The sequence below is a fragment of the Somniosus microcephalus genome, chromosome 32 (assembly GCF_052327205.1).
Source record: "Somniosus microcephalus isolate GS21.2 chromosome 32, FLI_Smic_1.0, whole genome shotgun sequence".
Taxonomy (NCBI): Eukaryota; Metazoa; Chordata; class Chondrichthyes; order Squaliformes; family Somniosidae; genus Somniosus; species Somniosus microcephalus.
Window position 1 is genome coordinate 39,334,713 of NC_141018.1, and position 19,416 is coordinate 39,354,128.

Genomic DNA, 19,416 nt, shown 5'->3' on the forward strand with positions numbered 1-19,416 from the left:
GAGCTCGAATTACAGCCACAGCAAACCAAGAGTTGGTTTTCACAAAAGAAATCTTGATCTTATTTTTCAGTATGAAAAAAACTAACCACTCAGAATGCGTTTCCTCCTTCCACAACTCTCACACAGAAAGAAGGGAACGGTCATCAATGGCCACAAGCTCTTGCACAAAGTAACACTCGCAGCCCGCTTCACGCTCAGGAGGAAACGCTTTAACTCCTCCTCGTGGTTAGTGAGACCAGACACTTCAGAACACATTTCTCAAGTTAAAAACTATAGAAATGATCCCTAAAAGTATAGTCTTACCTAACATTGGCCGCCACACCGCTCTCCACACTCAGCACACCCCCTTTAACAGAGGCTGAGCTCCCACCCGCTTCGCGCCCATTCACAGCGGTCAGTGCGGATCCACTATATATACAATATACAAATCACCCTTTGTAAATATAATTATAATTGTGTGAGAAAGAAATATAGTTGCTGTCATTCTGCCATTACCCAGCAGGCAGGTGATTTGCATATATTAGCAGCCTGTCTCCAGCGACTGTCCTGCTCATTGATTCACTCAGTGGGTGGAAGCCCCGCTCTGAGAGATTTAAACAGCAACTCGCCCTCCACCGCACGGATGGGTTCAGCGGGTTAGATAAAGAGGGAAAAAGATTTAAAATCAGCTTTGGAAACTGCAAATGAAGAATTATAGAGCCGGAGGAGCAGAGCAACATCTTACGCGGATAACAACAGAAAATGCTGGAAAAACTCAGCAGGCCAGGCAACATCCGTGGAGAGAGAAACAGAGTCAACGTTTCAGGTCGAAACCCTTTGTCAGGACTGAGAAAAAAGCAGGAAATGAAACAGATTAAAAGGCTCACTGCCACACCCCCTCTAGGAATGCCTACCTTGAAGAAGTTCTGCTCTTCTCTTCGACGGGATCTCCGTTTGGCTCTTCAACCTTGTTCATCTTCATTGCTTTCAGTTTCCCTTCTCATGTTTGATCAGACTCAGTTTCACAGCCACTCTCCACCAGTCCTATCACCATCTCGTCTGGTTTTGAATACCTCTTAATGTCTCTTCACTTCTCTTTTGTTCTCTCATCACCATTTCCCGGCCCCCAAACTGGCCTTTTAATCTGTTTCATTTCCTGTGTTTTTTCAGTCCTGACGAAGGGTTTCGATCTGAAACGTTGACTCTATTTCTCTCTCCACGGATGTTGCCTGGCCTGCTGAGTTTTTCCAGCATTTTCTGTTGTAATTTCGGATTCCCAGCACCTGTAGTATTTTTCTATCTGACGGGGATGCTTTAACTTCCTCCAGATGAACTTGGGAAGATTGAATCTGACATCTTCGGCCCTGACCACGAACTCCATTCCCTCATCACCAACCAGAATCATAGAATCATAGAATAGTGCAGCACAGAAGGAGGCCATTCGGCCCATCGAGTCTATGCCGGCTCTTTCAAAGAGCAATCCAGTCAGTCCCACTCCCCCCGCTCTTTCCCCATATCCCTGCAATTTTTTCTCCTTCAAGTATTTATCCAATTCCTTTTTGAAGGCTGCAATTGAATCTGTATCCACCGCCCTATCAGGCAGTGCATTCCAAAGCCTAATCACTCATTATGTAAAAAAGTATTTCCTCATGTCACTTTTTTAAGGTTGGTTGGGTTTTTCTTCGTTCCTGGGATGTGGGCGTTGCTGGCAAGGTTGGTATTTATTGCCCATCCCTAATTGCCCTTGAGAAGGTGGTGGTGAGCCGCCTTGAACCACAGAGGGCAGTTAAGAGTCAACCACGTTGCTGTGGGTCTGGAGTCACATATAGGCCAGACCGGGTAAGGACGACAGATTTCCTTCCCTAAAGGACATTAGTGAACCAGATGGGTTTTTACGACATTCCAGTAGTTACATGGTCACCATTACTGACACTAGCTTTTTATTCCAGATTTATTTAATTAACTGAATTAAAATTCCCCAGCTGCCGTGGTGGGATTTGAACTCACGTCTCTTAAATGAATCCAGTAATATCACCTCCATCACTCTGTTCAGAGTCCATTCCAAGTGCTGATCACTGTATGTGTCAAGGAGAATGTCTCGATATCAGTCCTAAAATTACCGTTTAATAGTTTGAACTTGTGTCCTAATTCAGTTTAAAATAATACACCATTACTGACACTAGTTTTTAATTCCAGATTTATTTAATTAACTGAATTTAAATTCCCCAGCTGCCTGTGGTGGTGATTTGAACTCCCATCTGCCAGATCATGAGATCCCGGTCTCTGGAATACAAGTCCAGTATCATAACCACTGCGCTACCGTACCCGTGTCCAGCACGCTGGGCCTTGCCTATTCCCCTTTAGCTACCCTGCTAATTACATCCTCAAAATACTCTAATAAATTTGATAAACACGATTTCCCTTTCATAAAACCATGTTGACTCTGCCTAATCATTCTATGATTTTCTACAAGTTCAATATTCGTACAAGTTCCTTAATTATCTGAAACCCCTTTCCGGCCACTTCTCAAACTGAACCAGACTATTTGCAACCTTAACGTCCAGTTAATCCCCGAATTCAGTTCCCACATCCTCACCATCACAACGACCTCCTACTTCCACTTCTGTAACATTGCCCCTGCCTCTACCTCAGCCATGCCGAGACCAATTCCAGATTTGACTATTCCAATGCTCTCCAGGCCAGCCTCTCATCCTCCATAAACTTCAGTTTATCCAATCCTCTGCTATTCTCCATACAAAGGCACGTTCTATCTCTTTCTTTACCCATATCCTATCCTGTAGAATGTTCCACTCACGCACCTCTCTGACCTCACTGATCTATGTTGGCTCATAATCTACAAAAGCCTTAAATTTAAAATTCTCATCCCCTTATTTAAATCACTCCACGGTCGCAGCCTACCCTATCTGTAACCTCCTCCTTCCCTGTAACCTCCTCCTGCCCTACAACCTCCTTCATCCCAAACTCTGACTGGAAGCTTACTGGGAGATAAAAGTGGGAAAGGTGTCCCACTGACCTGTGCCACGTACACAGGCACCAAGAACACACCACAACTGACCATCAGGCTTTTCCAGAGAATGTGCTGCACCCGCATAGACAGCTGTTTCTTTACAATGTTGATTTGACCTCCCAGTTCCTGGTGTACACCCCAGCCCCTCCAAACCCGATCCCCAGGAGTGGAGCAATTTGATCAAATTGTGGATTCTCTTCCGAGCCCCAATTTGGAGAACACATCCAATATGTACATGTGCGATATCCTATCAAAGACCTTCCCCTGAGGTCCACCTGTCTGTCACCTACCAGGGTGCACATATCCCTCAGTAACGTGATAACAGGCGCAGGTCTGTTCCAGTAGATCACCAGCTCCAGACCACACTTGACCTGGTTAGGATTTTTTAGTTGACATTAAGCAGTCATATAGGTTGCCAATTCCTGCTGTTGTCTCTCTCCCCCTGATGCTTGGAGAGGCAGAGAACTGCATATTTCCAGCAGATCTGGTCCCACAGAACCGAGTATAACCCGAATACTGGAGTGAAGCTGATAGAAAGCTCTTCCAGCCCTCAGATAGGTAAAAAGCAAAGAGACTTGCATTTCTATAGCGCCTTTCACAACCACAGGACATTGTCCCAAAGTGCTTTACAGCCAATCGAAGTTTTGAGGTGTAGTTACTGTTGTAATGTAGGAAATGTGGCAGATAATTTGCGCACAGCAAAATCCCACAAGCAGCGATGTGATAATGACCAGATAATCTTATTTTAGTGATGTTGGTTGAGGGATAAATATCGGCCAGGACACCGGGGAGAACTCCCCTGCTCTTCTTCGAATAGTGTCAGTGGAATCTTCTACATCCACCTGAGAAAGCAGACGGGGCCTCGGTTTAACATCTTATCCGAAAGAGGCCACCATCCGACAGTGCAGCGCTCCCTCAGTACTGCCCCGCCAACAGCGCAGTGCTCCCTCAGTACTGCCCCTCCAACAGTGCGGCGCTCCCTCAGTACTGCCCCTCCGACAGTGCGGCGCTCCCTCAGTACTGCCCTTGCGAAAGTGCGGCGCTCCCTCAGTACTGCCCCTCCGACAGTGCGGCGCTCCCTCAGTACTGCACTGGAGTGTGACCCTGGATTTTGTGCTCAAGTTTCACTGAGTGGGCTTTGACCCACAGCCTTCTGTCTCAGTGGCGAGAGTGCTACCCGCTGAGCCACGGCTGACTTATAACACTTAAATAGCAACGGTACCTGATGAGTCAAACACGGAGAAAACCTGAGGCAGCGATGGAAGAGAGGAAGTGTCAGATCGGGGGATATTCAGGAAGATTTTCACTTTGCACTTTGAAATAACATGGGGAATAATAAGGTGCAAGTTGATAAATGAATCGATACAGGAAGTGGAATACGTCAAACTATCACGTTACTGACATGAATACAAAAGCAAAATACTGCGGATGCTGCAATCTTTAATAAAAACATAAAATGCTGGAAACACTCAGCAGGCCAGGCAGCATCTGTGGAGAGAGAAACAGAGTTAACGTTTCAGGCCGGTGACCCTTCGGCAGAACAAGAAGTCCTGGTTAGTTGCTGCCAATCACGGGTTTTCGACATTGATAGATTGTAAGAAGCCTGAGGGAAGGAATTTCTCAGTTGTGAGGTCCATTTGTGCTGCTGATGTACAGCAATAAATTTCGGACTTGTTGTAGTTTGTCTTTCTCTCAACATTTAGGTCTTGTACTCACAGCAGCAGAGTGGCTTCCATAGCAGTCGCAGTTGTCTATGAACTGAAGCCCGCGTCTTGATAAATGCCGAGTATGAGTTAGCAAGCACATTAATCTCTTATTGCAGTATTTTACTGCCGGTGAGTATATGGGATGTCCACTGCAATCTCCTGTCACTCCTGATAGGCAGAATATGACAAACCATGAGACCGATGCCGACACTGAAGATGCTAAGGTAGCAGTATTTAAAATTGAGGCAAATAGGTGAAGTGCGTCCAGCTTAGCGTACCCTTTTTAGAACAGGAATCTTATGCAATAAATACTGAAAATGCTGGAAAGACTGAGAAGGTCAGGCAGCATCTGTGGAGAGAGAATCAGAGTTAACGTTTCAGGTCGGCAGATGACAATGTCAGGTGGGCAAAAATCAAAAACGAAAGTAAGACAATAAGAAAAAATTGTCTTATTTTTAGGCTTTAAAGATCCGGTGTTTGCGAACCGAGGCCTTTGCACAGCTTGATGCAGCCGGACACTGTCTTTACACGAGGGCCCTCTGTTGGAATAGAGCTCGAATTACAGCCACAGCAAACCAAGAGTTGGTTTTCACAAAAGAAATCTTGATCTTATTTTTCAGTTTGAAAAAAACTAACCACTCAGAATGCGTTTCCTCCTTCCACAACTCTCACACAGAAAGAAGAGAACGGTCATCAATGGCCACAAGCTCTTGCACAAAGCAACACTCGCAGCCCGCTTCACGCTCAGAAGGAAACACTTTAACTCCTCCTCATGGTTAGTGAGACCAGACACTTCAGAACACATTTCTCAAGTTAAAAACTATAGAAATGATCCCTAAAAGTATAGTCTTACCTAACATTGGCCGCCACACCGCTCTCCACACTCAGCACACCCCCTTTAACAGAGGCTGAGCTCCCACCCGCTTCGCGCCCATTCACAGCGGTCAGTGCGGAATCCACTATATATACAATATACAAATCACCCTTTGTAAATCTATATATATAAACGGATACTTCTGTCTGTCTATCTGTCTGTCTATCTGTCTGTCTGTCCTCACGTGTGCGTCTGTCTGGCTATGCGCTCGAAAGTTATAGAGTGTACCTACGCGTGCATTACGTCGAAAGAAAGCTTACTGTTCCGAAACGGTCGTAAGCGTATTTACGTTACGGCCGGACGAAAATCGCGCCCGCGGTATCCGAAAAACGTTCAACATTCCGCTCATTAGCATCTCATTATCCACTCATTAGCGATAGAGTGACCTCGAGGTCGACCAATCGGTGCGTGTGTCGGCGGGCCTTATCGTTCTGAACCGAGGTGAGTCGCCGCCATCTTGATTCCAAACTTTTCCTTTCTTTTTCCCGCTTTCTGTGTCTTTAAAAAAAAAGTTGCTTTTAAAACACATATTCTTTCAAAAAAAATTAATTACTTTCTAAATCTTTTATCTAATCTCATTAATTTTCCTACCTTTCCCTGTTTTTCCAGGTAGGCCTCGAAGCCTGGGCATCTGTTGCCAGCCATGCTGGACCCTAGGCAATTGTTTTGTGGCAAGCTCCTCCCACCCCTCACCTCCCCCGAACCAGCGGCCAGCCATCTTGGTAAAGGCTGGCTGGGCTCACTGCAAGCTCCTGGCGGTTCATTCGGGGGGGGCGGGGCTCGGGAGGGGAGGGGGAGCGGAGATGGTTACCCCGGCAACCGGCCTCGCCAGCCGCAATCGGCCGCTCAGCCCAGGCCTGGAGATCGGGAGGCGGAGAGGGGAGGAGGGTTACCAAGGCAACCGGGCCCGGCCAGCCGCAATCGGCCATCTCAGGCCTCCCTTCCCCCTCCCCCCCTCTCCCTCCCCCCCGTCCCCCTCTCCCTCCCCCTCCTCCCCCTCCCCTGCCCCCTCCCTCCCACCCCCCTCCCTCTTCCCCTCTCCCTCCCCCTCCCTCCCACCCCACTCCCCCTCCCCCTCTCCCTCCCCCCTCCTCCTCCCCCCTTCCTCCCCTCCCTCCCTCCCCCTCCCTCCCACCCCACTCTCCCTACCCCTCCCTCCCCCTCCCTCCCCCCTCCTCCTCCCCCCTCCCTCCCCCTCCCTTCCCTCCTCCTCCCCTCCTCCAACCCCCCTCCCCCTCCCTCCCGCCCCTCTCCCCTCCCCCTCACCCCCTCCCCCTCCCCCCTCCCTCCCTCCCCCACCCCCCTCCCCCTCCCTCCCTCCCCCTCCCCGCCCCCTCCACCTCCCTCCCTCCCCCTCTCCCTCCCCCTCCCCCTCCCCCCTTTCTCACTCTCTCTCTTCCCCCCAGTCGCTCTCACTCTTCCCCCCCAGTCGCTCTCACTCTTCCCCCCCAGTCGCTCTCTCTCTTCCCCCAGTCGCTCTCTCTCTTCCCCCCAGTCGCTCTCTCTCTTCCCTCCAGTCGCACGTTCTCTTCACCCCCCCAGTCGCGCGCTCTCTTCCCCCCCAGTCACTCGCTCTCTTCCCCCCCAGTCGCTCGCTCCCTTCCCCCCCAGTCGTGCACTCTCTTCCCCCGCAGTCGCTCTCTCTCTCTAACTCTTCCAACAACAACATGCCCTCGAAAAAGCCTCGGCACCGCCAGGCACTCCAGCTAGTATAATTATAATTGTGTGAAAAATAAATACAGTTTCTGTCATTCTGCTATTACCCAGCAGGCAGGTGATTTGCATATATTAGCAGCCTGTCTCCAGCGACTGTCCTGCTCATTGATTCACTCAGTGGGTGGAAGCCCCCGCTCTGTGAGATTTAAACAGCAACTCGCCCTCCCCCGCACGGATGGGTTCAGCGGGTAAGATAAAGGGAGAAAAAGATTTAAAATCAACTTTGAAAATGGCAAATTAAGAATTATAGAGCTGGAGGAGCAGAGCAACATCTTACGAGGATAACAACAGAAAATGCTGGAAAAACTCAACAGGCCAGGCAGCATCCGTGGAGAGAGAAACAGAGTCAACGTTTCAGGCCGGTGACCCTTCGGCAGAACAAGAAGTCCTGGTTAGTTGCTGCCAATCACGGGTTTTCGACATTGATAGATTGTAAGAAGCCTGAGGGAAGGAATTTCTCAGTTGTGAGGTCCATTTGTGCTGCTGATGTACAGCAATAAATTTCGGACTTGTTGTAGTTTGTCTTTCTCTCAACATTTAGGTCTTGTACTCACAGCAGCAGAGTGGCTTCCATAGCAGTCGCAGTTGTCTATGAACTGAAGCCCGCGCCTTGATAAATGCCGAGTATGAGTTAGCAAGCACATTAATCTCTTATTGCAGTATTTTACTGCCGGTGAGTATATGGGATGTCCACTGCAATCTCCTGTCACTCCTGATAGGCAGAATATGACAAACCCATAAGACCGATGCCTACACTGAAGATGCGAAGATAGCAGTATTTAAAATTGAGGCAAATAGGTGCAGTGCGTCCAGCTTAGCGTACCCTTTTTAGAACAGGAATCTTATGCAATAAATACTGAAAATGCTGGAAAGACTGAGAAGGTCAGGCAGCATCTGTGGAGAGAGAATCAGAGTTAACGTTTCAGGTCGGCAGATGACAATGTCAGGTGGGCAAAAATCAAAAACGAAAGTAAGACAATAAGAAAAAATTGTCTTATTTTTAGGCTTTAAAGATCCGGTGTTTGCGAACCGAGGCCTTTGCACAGCTTGATGCAGCCGGACACTGTCTTTACACGAGGGCCCTCTGTTGGAATAGAGCTCGAATTACAGCCACAGCAAACCAAGAGTTGGTTTTCACAAAAGAAATCTTGATCTTATTTTTCAGTTTGAAAAAAACTAACCACTCAGAATGCGTTTCCTCCTTCCACAACTCTCACACAGAGAGAAGGGAACGGTCATCAATGACCACAAGCTCTTGCACAAAGCAACACTCGCAGCCCGCTTCACGCTCAGAAGGAAACGCTTTAACTCCTCCTCGTGGTTAGTGAGACCAGACACTTCAGAACACATTTCTCAAGTTAAAAACTATAGAAATGATCCCTAAAAGTATAGTCTTACCTAGCATTGGCCGCCACACCGCTCTCCACACTCAGCACACCCCCTTTAACAGAGGCTGAGCTCCCACCCGCTTCGCGCCCATTCACAGCGGTCAGTGCGGAATCCACTATATATACAATATACAAATCACCCTTTGTAAATCTATATATATAAATGGATACTTCTGTCTGTCTATCTGTCTGTCTATCTGTCTGTCTGTCCTCACGTGTGCGTCTGTCCGGCTATGCGCTCGAAAGTTATAGAGTGTACCTACGCGTGCGTTACGTCGAAAGAAAGCTTACTGTTCCGAAACGGTCGTAAGCGTATTTACGTTACGGCCGGACGAAAATCGCGCCCCGCGGTATCCGAAAAACGTTCAACATTCCGCTCATTAGCATCTCATTATCCACTCATTAGCGATAGAGTGACCTCGAGGTCAACCAATCGTACGCCGGGTTGCTGGCACATGCGGCCGGGCCCTCCTACGGTTGAGTGATGGGACGATTGACCAATCCTACGCTTCGGTCACCTGACGGTTGACCAATCGGTGCATGTGTCGGCGGGCCTTATCGTTCTGAACCGAGGTGAGTCGCCGCCATCTTGATTCCAAACTTTTCCTTTCTTTTTCCTGCTTTCTGCGTCTTTAAAAAAAAAGTTGCTTTTAAAACACATATTCTTTTAAAAAAAAGTTAATTACTTTCTAAATCTTTTATCTAATCTCATTAATTTTCCTACCTTTCCCTGTTTTTCCAGGTAGGCCTCGAAGCCTGGGCATCTGTTGCCAGCCATGCTGGACCCTAGGCAATTGTTTTGTGGCAAGCTCCTCCCACCCCTCACCCCCCCGAACCAGCGGCCAGCCATCTTGGTAAAGGCTGGCTGGGCTCACTGCAAGCTCCTGGCGGTTCATTCAGGGGGGGGCGGGGCTCGGGAGGGGAGGGGGAGCGGAGATGGTTACCCCGGCAACCGGCCTCGCCAGCCGCAATCGGCCGCTCAGCCCAGGCCCGGAGATCGGGAGGCGGAGAGGGGAGGAGGGTTACCAAGGCAACCGGGGCTCGGGAGGGGAGGGGGAGTGGAGAGGGTTAACCCGGCAACCGGGCTCGCCAGCCGCAATCGGCCGCTCAGGCCCAGGCCCGGAGATCGGGAGGCGGAGAGGGGAGGAGGGTTACCAAGGCAACCAGGGCTCAGGAGGGGCGGGGGAGCGGAGAGGGTTACCCCGGCAACCGGGCTCGCCAGCCGCAATCGGCCGCTCAGGCCCAGGCCTGGAGATCGGGAGGCGGAGAGGGGAGGAGGGTTACCAAGGCAACCGGGCCCGGCCAGCCGCAATCGGCCGTCTCAGGCCCCCCTTCCCCCTCCCCCCCTCTCCCTCCCCCCCGTCCCCCTCTCCCTCCCCCTCCTCCCCCTCCCATGCCCCCTCCCTCCCACCCCCCTCCCCCTTCCCCTCTCCCTCCCCCTCCCTCCCACCCCACTCCCCCTCCCCCTCTCCCTCCCCCTCCCTCCCCCCTCCTCCTCCCCCCTTCCTCCCCTCCCTCCCTCCCCCTCCCTCCCACCCCACTCTCCCTCCCCCTCCCTCCCCCTCCCTCCCCCCTCCTCCTCCCCCCCCTCCCCCCTCCTCCTCCCCCCCTCCCTCCCCCTCCCTTCCCTCCTCCTCCCCTCCTCCATCCCCCCTCTCCCCTCCCCCTCCCCCCTCCCTCCCTCCCCCTCCCCGCCCCCTCCACCTCCCTCCCTCCCCCTCCCCCTCCCTCCCCCTCCCCCCTCCCTCCCTCCCCCTCCCCCCTCTTTCTCGCTCTCTCTCTTCCCCCCCAGTCGCTCTCACTCTTCCCCCCCAGTCGCTCTCACTCTTCCCCCCCAGTCGCTCTCTCTCTTCCCCCCAGTCGCTCTCTCTCTTCCCCCCCAGTCGCTCTCTCTCTTCCCCCCCAGTCGCTCTCTCTCTTCCCCCCAGTCGCTCTCTCTCTTCCCCCAGTCGCTCTCTCTCTTCCCCCAGTCGCTCTCTCTCTTCCCTCCAGTCGCTCTCTCTCTTCCCCCCCAGTCGCGCGCTCTCTTCCCCCCCAGTCGCACGTTCTCTTCACCCCCCCAGTCGCGCGCTCTCTTCCCCCCCAGTCACTCGCTCTCTTCCCCCCCAGTCGCTCGCTCTCTTCCCCCCCAGTCGTGCACTCTCTTCCCCCCCAGTCGCTCTCTCTCTCTCTCTTCCAACAACAACATGCCCTCGAAAAAGCCTCGGCACCGCCAGGCACTCCAGCTAGTATAATTATAATTGTGTGAAAAATAAATACAGTTTCTGTCATTCTGCTATTACCCAGCAGGCAGGTGATTTGCATATATTAGCAGCCTGTCTCCAGCGACTGTCCTGCTCATTGATTCACTCAGTGGGTGGAAGCCCCCGCTCTGTGAGATTTAAACAGCAACTCGCCCTCCCCCACACGGATGGGTTCAGCGGGTAAGATAAAGGGAGAAAAAGATTTAAAATCAACTTTGAAAATGGCAAATTAAGAATTATAGAGCTGGAGGAGCAGAGCAACATCTTACGAGGATAACAACAGAAAATGCTGGAAAAACTCAGCAGGCCAGGCAACATCCGTGGAGAGAGAAATAGAGTCAATGTTTCAGGTCGAAACCCTTCGTCAGGACTGAAAAAACAGAGGAAATGAAACAGATTAAAAGGCTCACTGCCACACCCCCTCTAGGAATGCCTACCTTGAAGAAGTTCTGCTCTTCTCTTCGACGGGATCTCCGTTTGGCTCTTCAACCTTGTTCATCTCCATTGATTTCAGTTTCCCTTCTCGTGTTTGATCAGACTCAGTTTCACAGCCACTCTCCACCAGTCCTATCACCATCTCGTCTGGTTTTGAATACCTCTTAATGTCTCTTCACTTCTCTTTTGTTCTCTCATCACCATTTCCCAGCCCCCAAACTGGCCTTTTAATCTGTTTCATTTCCTGTGTTTTTTCAGTCCTGACGAAGGGTTTCGATCTGAAACGTTGACTCTATTTCTCTCTCCACGGATGTTGCCTGGCCTGCTGAATTTTTCCAGCATTTTCTGTTGTAATTTCGGATTTCCAGCATCTGTCGCATTTTTCTATCTGACGGGGATGCTTTAACCTCCTCCAGATGAACTTGGGAAGATTGAATCCGACATCTTCGGCCCTGACCACGAACTCCATTCCCTCATCACCAACCAGAATCATAGAATCACAGAATAGTGCAGCACAGAAGGAGGCCATTCGGCCATTCGGCCCATTGAGTCTATGCCGGCTCTTTCGAAGAGCAATCCAGTCAGTCCCACTCCCCCGCTCTTTCCCATTTCCCTGCAATTTTTTCTCCTTCAAGTATTTATCCAATTCCTTTTTGAAGGTTACAATTGAATCTGTATCCACCGCCCTATCAGGCAGTGCATTCCAAAGGCTAACCACTCATTATGTAAAAAAGTATTTCCTCATGTCACCTTTTTAAGGTTGGTTGGGTTTTTTTTCATTCCTGGGATGTGGGCATTGCTGGCAAGGTTGGCATTTATTGCCCATCCCTAATTGCCCTTGAGAAGGTGGTGGTGAGCCGCCTTCTTGAACCACAGAGGGCAGTTAAGAGTCAACCACGTTGCTGTGGGTCTGGAGTCACAGAAGGCTTTCGATAAGGTCCTGCATAAGAGATTAGCATGCAAAGTTAAAGCACATGGGATTGGGGGCAAGGTACTGACTTGGATAGAGAACTGGTTGGCAGACAGGAAGCAAAGAGTTGGAATAAACGGGTCTTTTTCCGAGTGGCAGGCAGTGACTAGTGGGGTACCGCAGGGATCGGTGCTAGGACCCCGGTTATTCACAATATATATTAATGATCTAGACGAGGGAACTAGATGTAATATCTCCAAGTTTGCAGACGACACAAAGCTGGGTGGGCATGTGTGCTGTGTGGAGGATGCAGAGAAACTCCGCTATGATTTGGACAGGTTGGGTGATTGGGCAGATGCATGGCAGATGCAGTATAATGTGGATAAATGCGAGGTTATCCACTTTGGTGGCAAAAACAGGAAGGCAGATTATTATCTGAACAGCAATAGATTGGGAAAAGGGGAAGTGCAACGAGACCTGGGTGTCCTTGTGCACCAGTCGCTGAAGGTAAGCATGCAGGTGCAGCAGGCGGTTAAGAAGGCAAATGGTATGTTGGCCTCCATAGCGAGAGGATTTGAGTACAGGAGCAAGGATGTCTTGCTGCAGTTGTACAGGGCCTTGGTGAGGCCACATCTGGAGTATTGTGTGCAGCTTTGGTCGCCTTACCTGAGGAAGGATGTTCTTGCCATGGAAGGAGTGCAGCGAAGATTCACCAGGCTGATACCTGGGATGGCAGGAATGACGTATGAGGAGAGATTGGGTCGATTGGGCTTGTACTCGCTGGCATTTAGAAGAATGAGAGTGGATCTCATCGAAACTTATAAAATTCGAACAGGACTAGACTGACTAGATGCTGGAAGGATGTTCCCGATGGTCGGGGAGTCCAAAACCAGAGGTCACAGTCTAAGGATAAGGGGTAAGCCATTTAGGACTGAGATGAGGAGGAATTTCTTCACCCAGAGAGTGGTGAACCTGTGGAATTCTCTACCACAGAAGGCAGTAGAGGCCAATTCATTAAATATATTCAAGAAGGAGTTGGATATATTTCTTAAGGCTAAAGGGATCAAGGGATATGGGGAGAAGGCAGGGACAGGGTACTGAATTTGGATGATCAGCCATGATCTCATTAAATGGCGGAACAGGCTCGAGGGGCCGAATGGCCTACTCCTGCTCCTATCTTCTATGTTTCTATGCTTGGAGAGGCAGAGCATTACATATTTCCAGCAGATCTGGTGCCACAGAACCGAGTATAACCCAACACTGGAGTGAAGCTGATAGAAAGGTCTTCCAGCCCTGTTATGTAAAAAGCAGAGACTTGCATTTCTATAGCGCCTTTCATAACCACAGGACGTCCCAAAGTGCTTTACAGCCAATTGAAGTTTTGAAGTTTTCTTACTGATTTATTGTAGGAAATGTGGCAGCCAATGTGTGCACAGCAAGATCCCACAATGTGATAATGAGCAGATAATCTTATTTTAGTGATGCTAGTTGAGGGATAAATATGGACCAAGACACCGGGGAGAACTCCCCTGCTCTTCTTCAATTAGTGTCAGTGGAATCTTCTACATCCACCTAAGAAAGCAGACGGGGCCTCAGTTTAACATCTTATCTGAAAGAGGCCACCCTCCGACAGTGCAGCGCTCCCTTAGTACTGCCCCTCCGACAGTGCAGCGCTCCCTCAGTACTGCCCCTCCGACAGTGCAGCGCTCCCTCAGTACTGCCCCTCCGACAGTGCAGCGCTCCCTCAGTACTGCCCCTCCGACAGTGCGGCGCTCCCTCAGTACTGCCCCTCCGACAGTGCGGCGCTCCCTCAGTACTGCCCCTCCGACAGTGCGGCGCTCCCTCAGTACTGCCCCTCCGACAGTGCGGCGCTCCCTCAGTACTGCCCCTCCGACAGTGCGGTGCTCCCTCAGTACTGCCCCTCCGACAGTGCAGCACAAGCTGGGTGGGAGGGTAAGCTGTGAGGAGGATGTCGTGAAACTCCAGTACGATTTGGACAGGTTGGGTGATTGGGCAGAAACATGGCAAATGCACTATAATGTGGATAAATGTGAGGTTATCCACTTTGGTGGCAAAAACAGGAAGGCCGATTATTATTTGAATGGCAATAGATTGGGAGAAGGGGAAGTGCAAAGAGACCTGGGTGTTCTTGTGCACCAGTCGCTGAAGGTAAGCATGCAGGTGCAGCAGGCAGTTAAGAAGGCAAATGGTATGTTGGCCTTCGTAGCAAGAGGGTTCGAGTACAGGAACAAGGATGGCTTGCTACAGTTGTACAGGGCCTTGGTGAGACCGCACCTTGAGTATTGTGTGCAGTTTTGATTGCCTTACCTGAGGAAGGACGTTCTTGTCATGGAAGGAGTGCAGCGAAGATTCACCAGGCTGATACCTGGGATGGCAGGAATGATGTATGAGGAGAGATTGTGTCGATTGGGCTTATACTCACTGGAGTTTAGAAGATTGAGAGGGGATCTCATCGAAACCTATAAAATTCTGTCAGGCATGGACAGACTAGATGCAGGAAGGATGTTTATGATGGCCGGGGAGTCCAGAACCAGGGGTCATAGTCTAAGGATAAGGGGTAAGCCATTTAGGACAGAAATGAGGAGGAATTTCTTCACCCAGAGAGTGGTGAACCTGTGGAATTCTCTGCCACAGAGGGCGGTGGAGGCCAGTTCATTAAATATATTCAAAAAAGAGTTGGATATATTTCTTAAGGCTAAAGGGATCAAGGGATATGGGGAGAAGGCAGGGACAGGGTACTGAATTTGAATGATCAGCCATGATCTCATTGAATGGCAGAGCAGGCTCGAAGGGCCGAATGGCCTACTCCTGCTTCTATGTTTCTATGTTTCCCTCAGTACTGACCCTCCGACAGTGCAGTGCTCCCTCAGTACTGAGCCTCCGACAGTGCAGTGCTCCCTCAGCACTGCCCCTCCGACAGTGCGGCGCTCCCTCAGTACTGAGCCTCCAACAGTGCGGCGCTCCCTCAGTACTGCCCCTCCGACATTGCGGCGCTCCCTCAGTACTGCCCCTCCGACAATGCAACGCTCCCTTAGTACTGCCCCTCTGACAGTGCAGCGCTCCCTCAGTACTGCCCCTCTGACAGTGCAGCGCAAGCTGGGTGGGAGGGTAAGCTGTGAGGAGGATGTCGTGAAACTCCAGTACGATTTGGGCAGGTTGGGTGATTGGGCAGAAACATGGCAAATGCACTATAATGTGGATAAATGTGAGGTTATCCACTTTGGTGGCAAAAACAGGAAGGTAGATTATTATTTGAATGGCAATAGATTGGGAGAAGGGGATGTGCAAAGAGACCTGGGTGTTCTTGTGCACCAGTCGCTGAAGGTAAGCATGCAGGTGCAACAGGCGGTTAAGAAGGCAAATGGTATGTTGGCCTTCGTAGCAAGAGGGTTCGAGTACAGGAACAAGGATGTCTTGCTACAGTTGTACAGGGCCTTGGTGAGACCGCACCTTGAGTAATGGCCCAGAACTTGGTGTCGGGGGCTTGCCGCGCGTGCAAGCCCCCGATGTGCACTTACCCGGCGCGCCGACATCTGAAATCTGGCCCACAGTGGATTTCCTGTCAGTGGCCCGGTTCAGATGTCGGCGCGCTTTGCTAACCTGACCCAGCGGCGTAGTTAGTGCGATGTGCCGGCTGGGATCAGGTGAGCAGTGTTCAGCCAATCAGGGAAGGGGAAACTTTGAGAGTAAGAACTGTCAAACTCATGAGAAGTACTGCACCCCAAAACACTACTTGAACTTTAAATAAAATTTAAAAAAAACATCCCAATCGTTAAATTAAGTAAAAATAAGTTAAAAAAAATAATTTAAACAATAATTTTTTTTTTTTGAAAAAATAAATATTTAATAAAAAGGGTCTAAAACTAAACTTACCTTATTGTAGATTCTTTAAAACAATAAACCTGTGGGGAATAGAATTCTAAATTGCACTAAAACATCACTTACCTGTAAAAATAAATACTTACGTGTGCTTTTTACAAGCGTAAAGACCGGAGGCCTTTACACATGCGCAAATCCCCCAAAACAGAGGAAATCCAAGACGCACACGCTGCCCCCTACAGCGCACGCGCTAGCCTCTTCACCTCTTGGGTTAGAGGAGAGGAAATGCCGGTTTTCAGCGCATGCGCTGTGCATGCTGAAAACCGGTATTTCCTCCGGCCAGACGCGTGAGTACCCCTTCCGTACTCACGCGTTTGGGGAGGAATTACTGCCCCATTGTGTGCAGTTTTGGTCACCTTACCTGAGGAAGGACGTTCTTGTCATGGAAGGAGTGCAGCGAAGATTCACCAGGCTGATACCTGGGATGGCAGGAATGACGTATGAGGAGAGATTGTGTCGATTGGGCTTATACTCACTGGAGTTTAGAAGATTGAGAGGGGATCTCATCGAAACCTGTAAAATTCTGTCAGGCCTGGACAGACTAGATGCAGGAAGGATGTTTATGATGGCCGGGGAGTCCAGAACCAGGGATCATAGTCTAAGGATAAGGGGTAAGCCATTTAGGACTGAAATGAGGAGGAATTTCTTCACCCAGAGAGTGGTGAACCTGTGGAATTCTCTGCCACAGAGGGCGGTGGAGGCCAGTTCATTAAATATATTCAAAAAAGAGTTGGATATATTTCTTAAGGCTAAAGGGATCAAGGGATATGGGGAGAAGGCAGGGACAGGGTACTGAATTTGGATGATCAGCCATGATCTCATTGAATGGCGGAGCAGGCTCGAAGGGCCGAATGGCCTACTCCTGCTTCTATCTTCTATGTTTCTATGTTTCCCTCAGTACTGACCCTCTGACAGTGCGGCGCTCCCTCAGTACTGCCCCTCCGACAGTGCGGCACTCCCTCAGTACTGCCCCTCCGACAGTGCGGCGCTCCCTCAGTACTGCCCCTCCGACAGTGCGGCGCTCCCTCAGTACTGCCCCTCCGACAGTGCGGCGCTCCCTCAGTACTGCCCCTCCGACAGTGCGGCGCTCCCTCAGTACTGCCCCTCCGACAGTGCGGCGCTCCCGCAGTACTGCCCCTCCGACAGTGCGGCGCTCCCTCAGTACTGCACTGGAGTGTGACCCTGGATTTTGTGCTCAAGTTTCACTGAGTGGGCTTTGACCCACAGCCTTCTGTCTCAGTGGTGAGAGTGCTACCCGCTGAGCCACGGCTGACTTATAACACTTAAATAGCAACGGTACCTGATGAGTTAAACACGGAGAAAACCTGAGGCAGCGATGGAAGAGAGGAAGTGTCAGATCGGGGGATATTCAGGAAGATTTTCACTTTGCACTTTGAAATAACATGGGGAATAATAAGGTGCAAGTTGATAAATGAATCGATACAGGAAGCGGAATACGTCAAACTATCACGTTACTGACATGAATACAAAAGCAAAATACTGCGGATGCTGCAATCTTTAATAAAAACATAAAATGCTGGAAACACTCAGCAGGTCAGGCAGCATCTGTGGAGAGAGAAACAGAGTTAACGTTTCAGGCCGGTGACCCTTCGGCAGAACAAGAAGTCCTGGTTAGTTGCTGCCAATCACGGGTTTTCGACATTGATAGATTGTAAGAAGCCTGAGGGAAGGAATTTCTCAGTTGTGAGGTCCATTTGTGCTGCTGATGTACAGCAATAAATTTCGGACTTGTTGTTGTTTGTCTTTCTCTCAACATTTAGGTCTTGTATTCACAACAGCAGAGTGGCTTCCATAGCTGTCGCAGTTGTCTATGAACTGAAGCCCGCGCCTTGATAAATGCCGAGTATGAGTTAGCAAGCACATTAATCTCTTATTGCAGTATTTTACTGCCGGTGAGTATATGGGATGTCCACTGCAATCTCCTGTCACTCCTGATAGGCAGAATATGACAAACCCATAAGACCGATGCCTACACTGAAGATGCGAAGATAGCAGTATTTAAAATTGAGGCAAATAGGTGCAGTGCGTCCAGCTTAGCGTACCCTTTTTAGAACAGGAATCTTATGCAATAAATACTGAAAATGCTGGAAAGACTGAGAAGGTCAGGCAGCATCTGTGGAGAGAGAATCAGAGTTAACGTTTCAGGTCGGCAGATGACAATGTCAGGTGGGCAAAAATCAAAAACGAAAGTAAGACAATAAGAAAAAATTGTCTTATTTTTAGGCTTTAAAGATCCGGTGTTTGCGAACCGAGGCCTTTGCACAGCTTGATGCAGCCGGACACTGTCTTTACACGAGGGCCCTCTGTTGGAATAGAGCTCGAATTACAGCCACAGCAAACCAAGAGTTGGTTTTCACAAAAGAAATCTTGATCTTATTTTTCAGTTTGAAAAAAACTAACCACTCAGAATGCGTTTCCTCCTTCCACAACTCTCACACAGAAAGAAGGGAACGGTCATCAATGGCCACAAGCTCTTGCACAAAGCAACACTCGCAGCCCGCTTCACGTTCAGAAAGAAACACTTTAACTCCTCCTCGTGGTTAGTGAGACCAGACACTTCAGAACACATTTCTCAAGTTAAAAACTATAGAAATGATCCCTAAAAGTATAGTCTTACCTAGCATTGGCCGCCAGACCGCTCTCCACACTCAGCACACCCCCTTTAACAGAGGCTGAGCTCCCACCCGCTTCGCGCCCATTCACAGCGGTCAGTGCGGAATCCACTATATATACAATATACAAATCACCCTTTGTAAATCTATATATATAAACGGATACTTCTGTCTGTCTATCTGTCTGTCTATCTGTCTGTCTGTCCTCACGTGTGCGTCTGTCCGGCTATGCGCTCGAAAGTTATAGAGTGTACCTACACGTGCGTTACGTCGAAAGAAAGCTTACTGTTCCGAAACGGTCGTAAGCGTATTTACGTTACGGCCGGACGAAAATCGCGCCCGCGGTATCCGAAAAACGTTCAACATTCCGCTCATTAGCATCTCATTATCCTCTCATTAGGGATAGAGTGACCTCGAGGTCGACCAATCGTACGCCGGGTTGCTGGCACATGCGGCCGGGCCCTCCTACGGTTGAGTGATGGGACGATTGACCAATCCTACGCTTCGGTCACCTGACGGTCGACCAATCGGTGCGTGTGTCGGCGGGCCTTATCGTTCTGAACCGAGGTGAGTCGCCGCCATCTTGATTCCAAACTTTTCCTTT

At 49.9% G+C, this 19,416-nt stretch overlaps 4 non-coding genes across 4 annotated transcripts; all 4 read right to left on the bottom strand.

The window, feature by feature from the left end:
• Nucleotides 1-84: 84 nt before the first annotated feature.
• Nucleotides 85-301, bottom strand: LOC147097469 (small nucleolar RNA U3). The gene has a single exon (XR_015074422.1). It is a non-coding gene; the product is annotated as a small nucleolar RNA U3 (small nucleolar RNA).
• Nucleotides 302-5,347: 5,046 nt separating this feature from the next.
• LOC147097470 (small nucleolar RNA U3) lies at nucleotides 5,348-5,564 on the bottom strand. Its single transcript, XR_015074428.1, has one exon. It is a non-coding gene; the product is annotated as a small nucleolar RNA U3 (small nucleolar RNA).
• Nucleotides 5,565-8,482: 2,918 nt separating this feature from the next.
• On the bottom strand, nucleotides 8,483-8,699 carry LOC147097471 (small nucleolar RNA U3). The gene has a single exon (XR_015074420.1). It is a non-coding gene; the product is annotated as a small nucleolar RNA U3 (small nucleolar RNA).
• Nucleotides 8,700-18,598: 9,899 nt separating this feature from the next.
• LOC147097472 (small nucleolar RNA U3) lies at nucleotides 18,599-18,815 on the bottom strand. Its single transcript, XR_015074426.1, has one exon. It is a non-coding gene; the product is annotated as a small nucleolar RNA U3 (small nucleolar RNA).
• Between the last annotated feature and the right edge of the window lie 601 nt (nucleotides 18,816-19,416).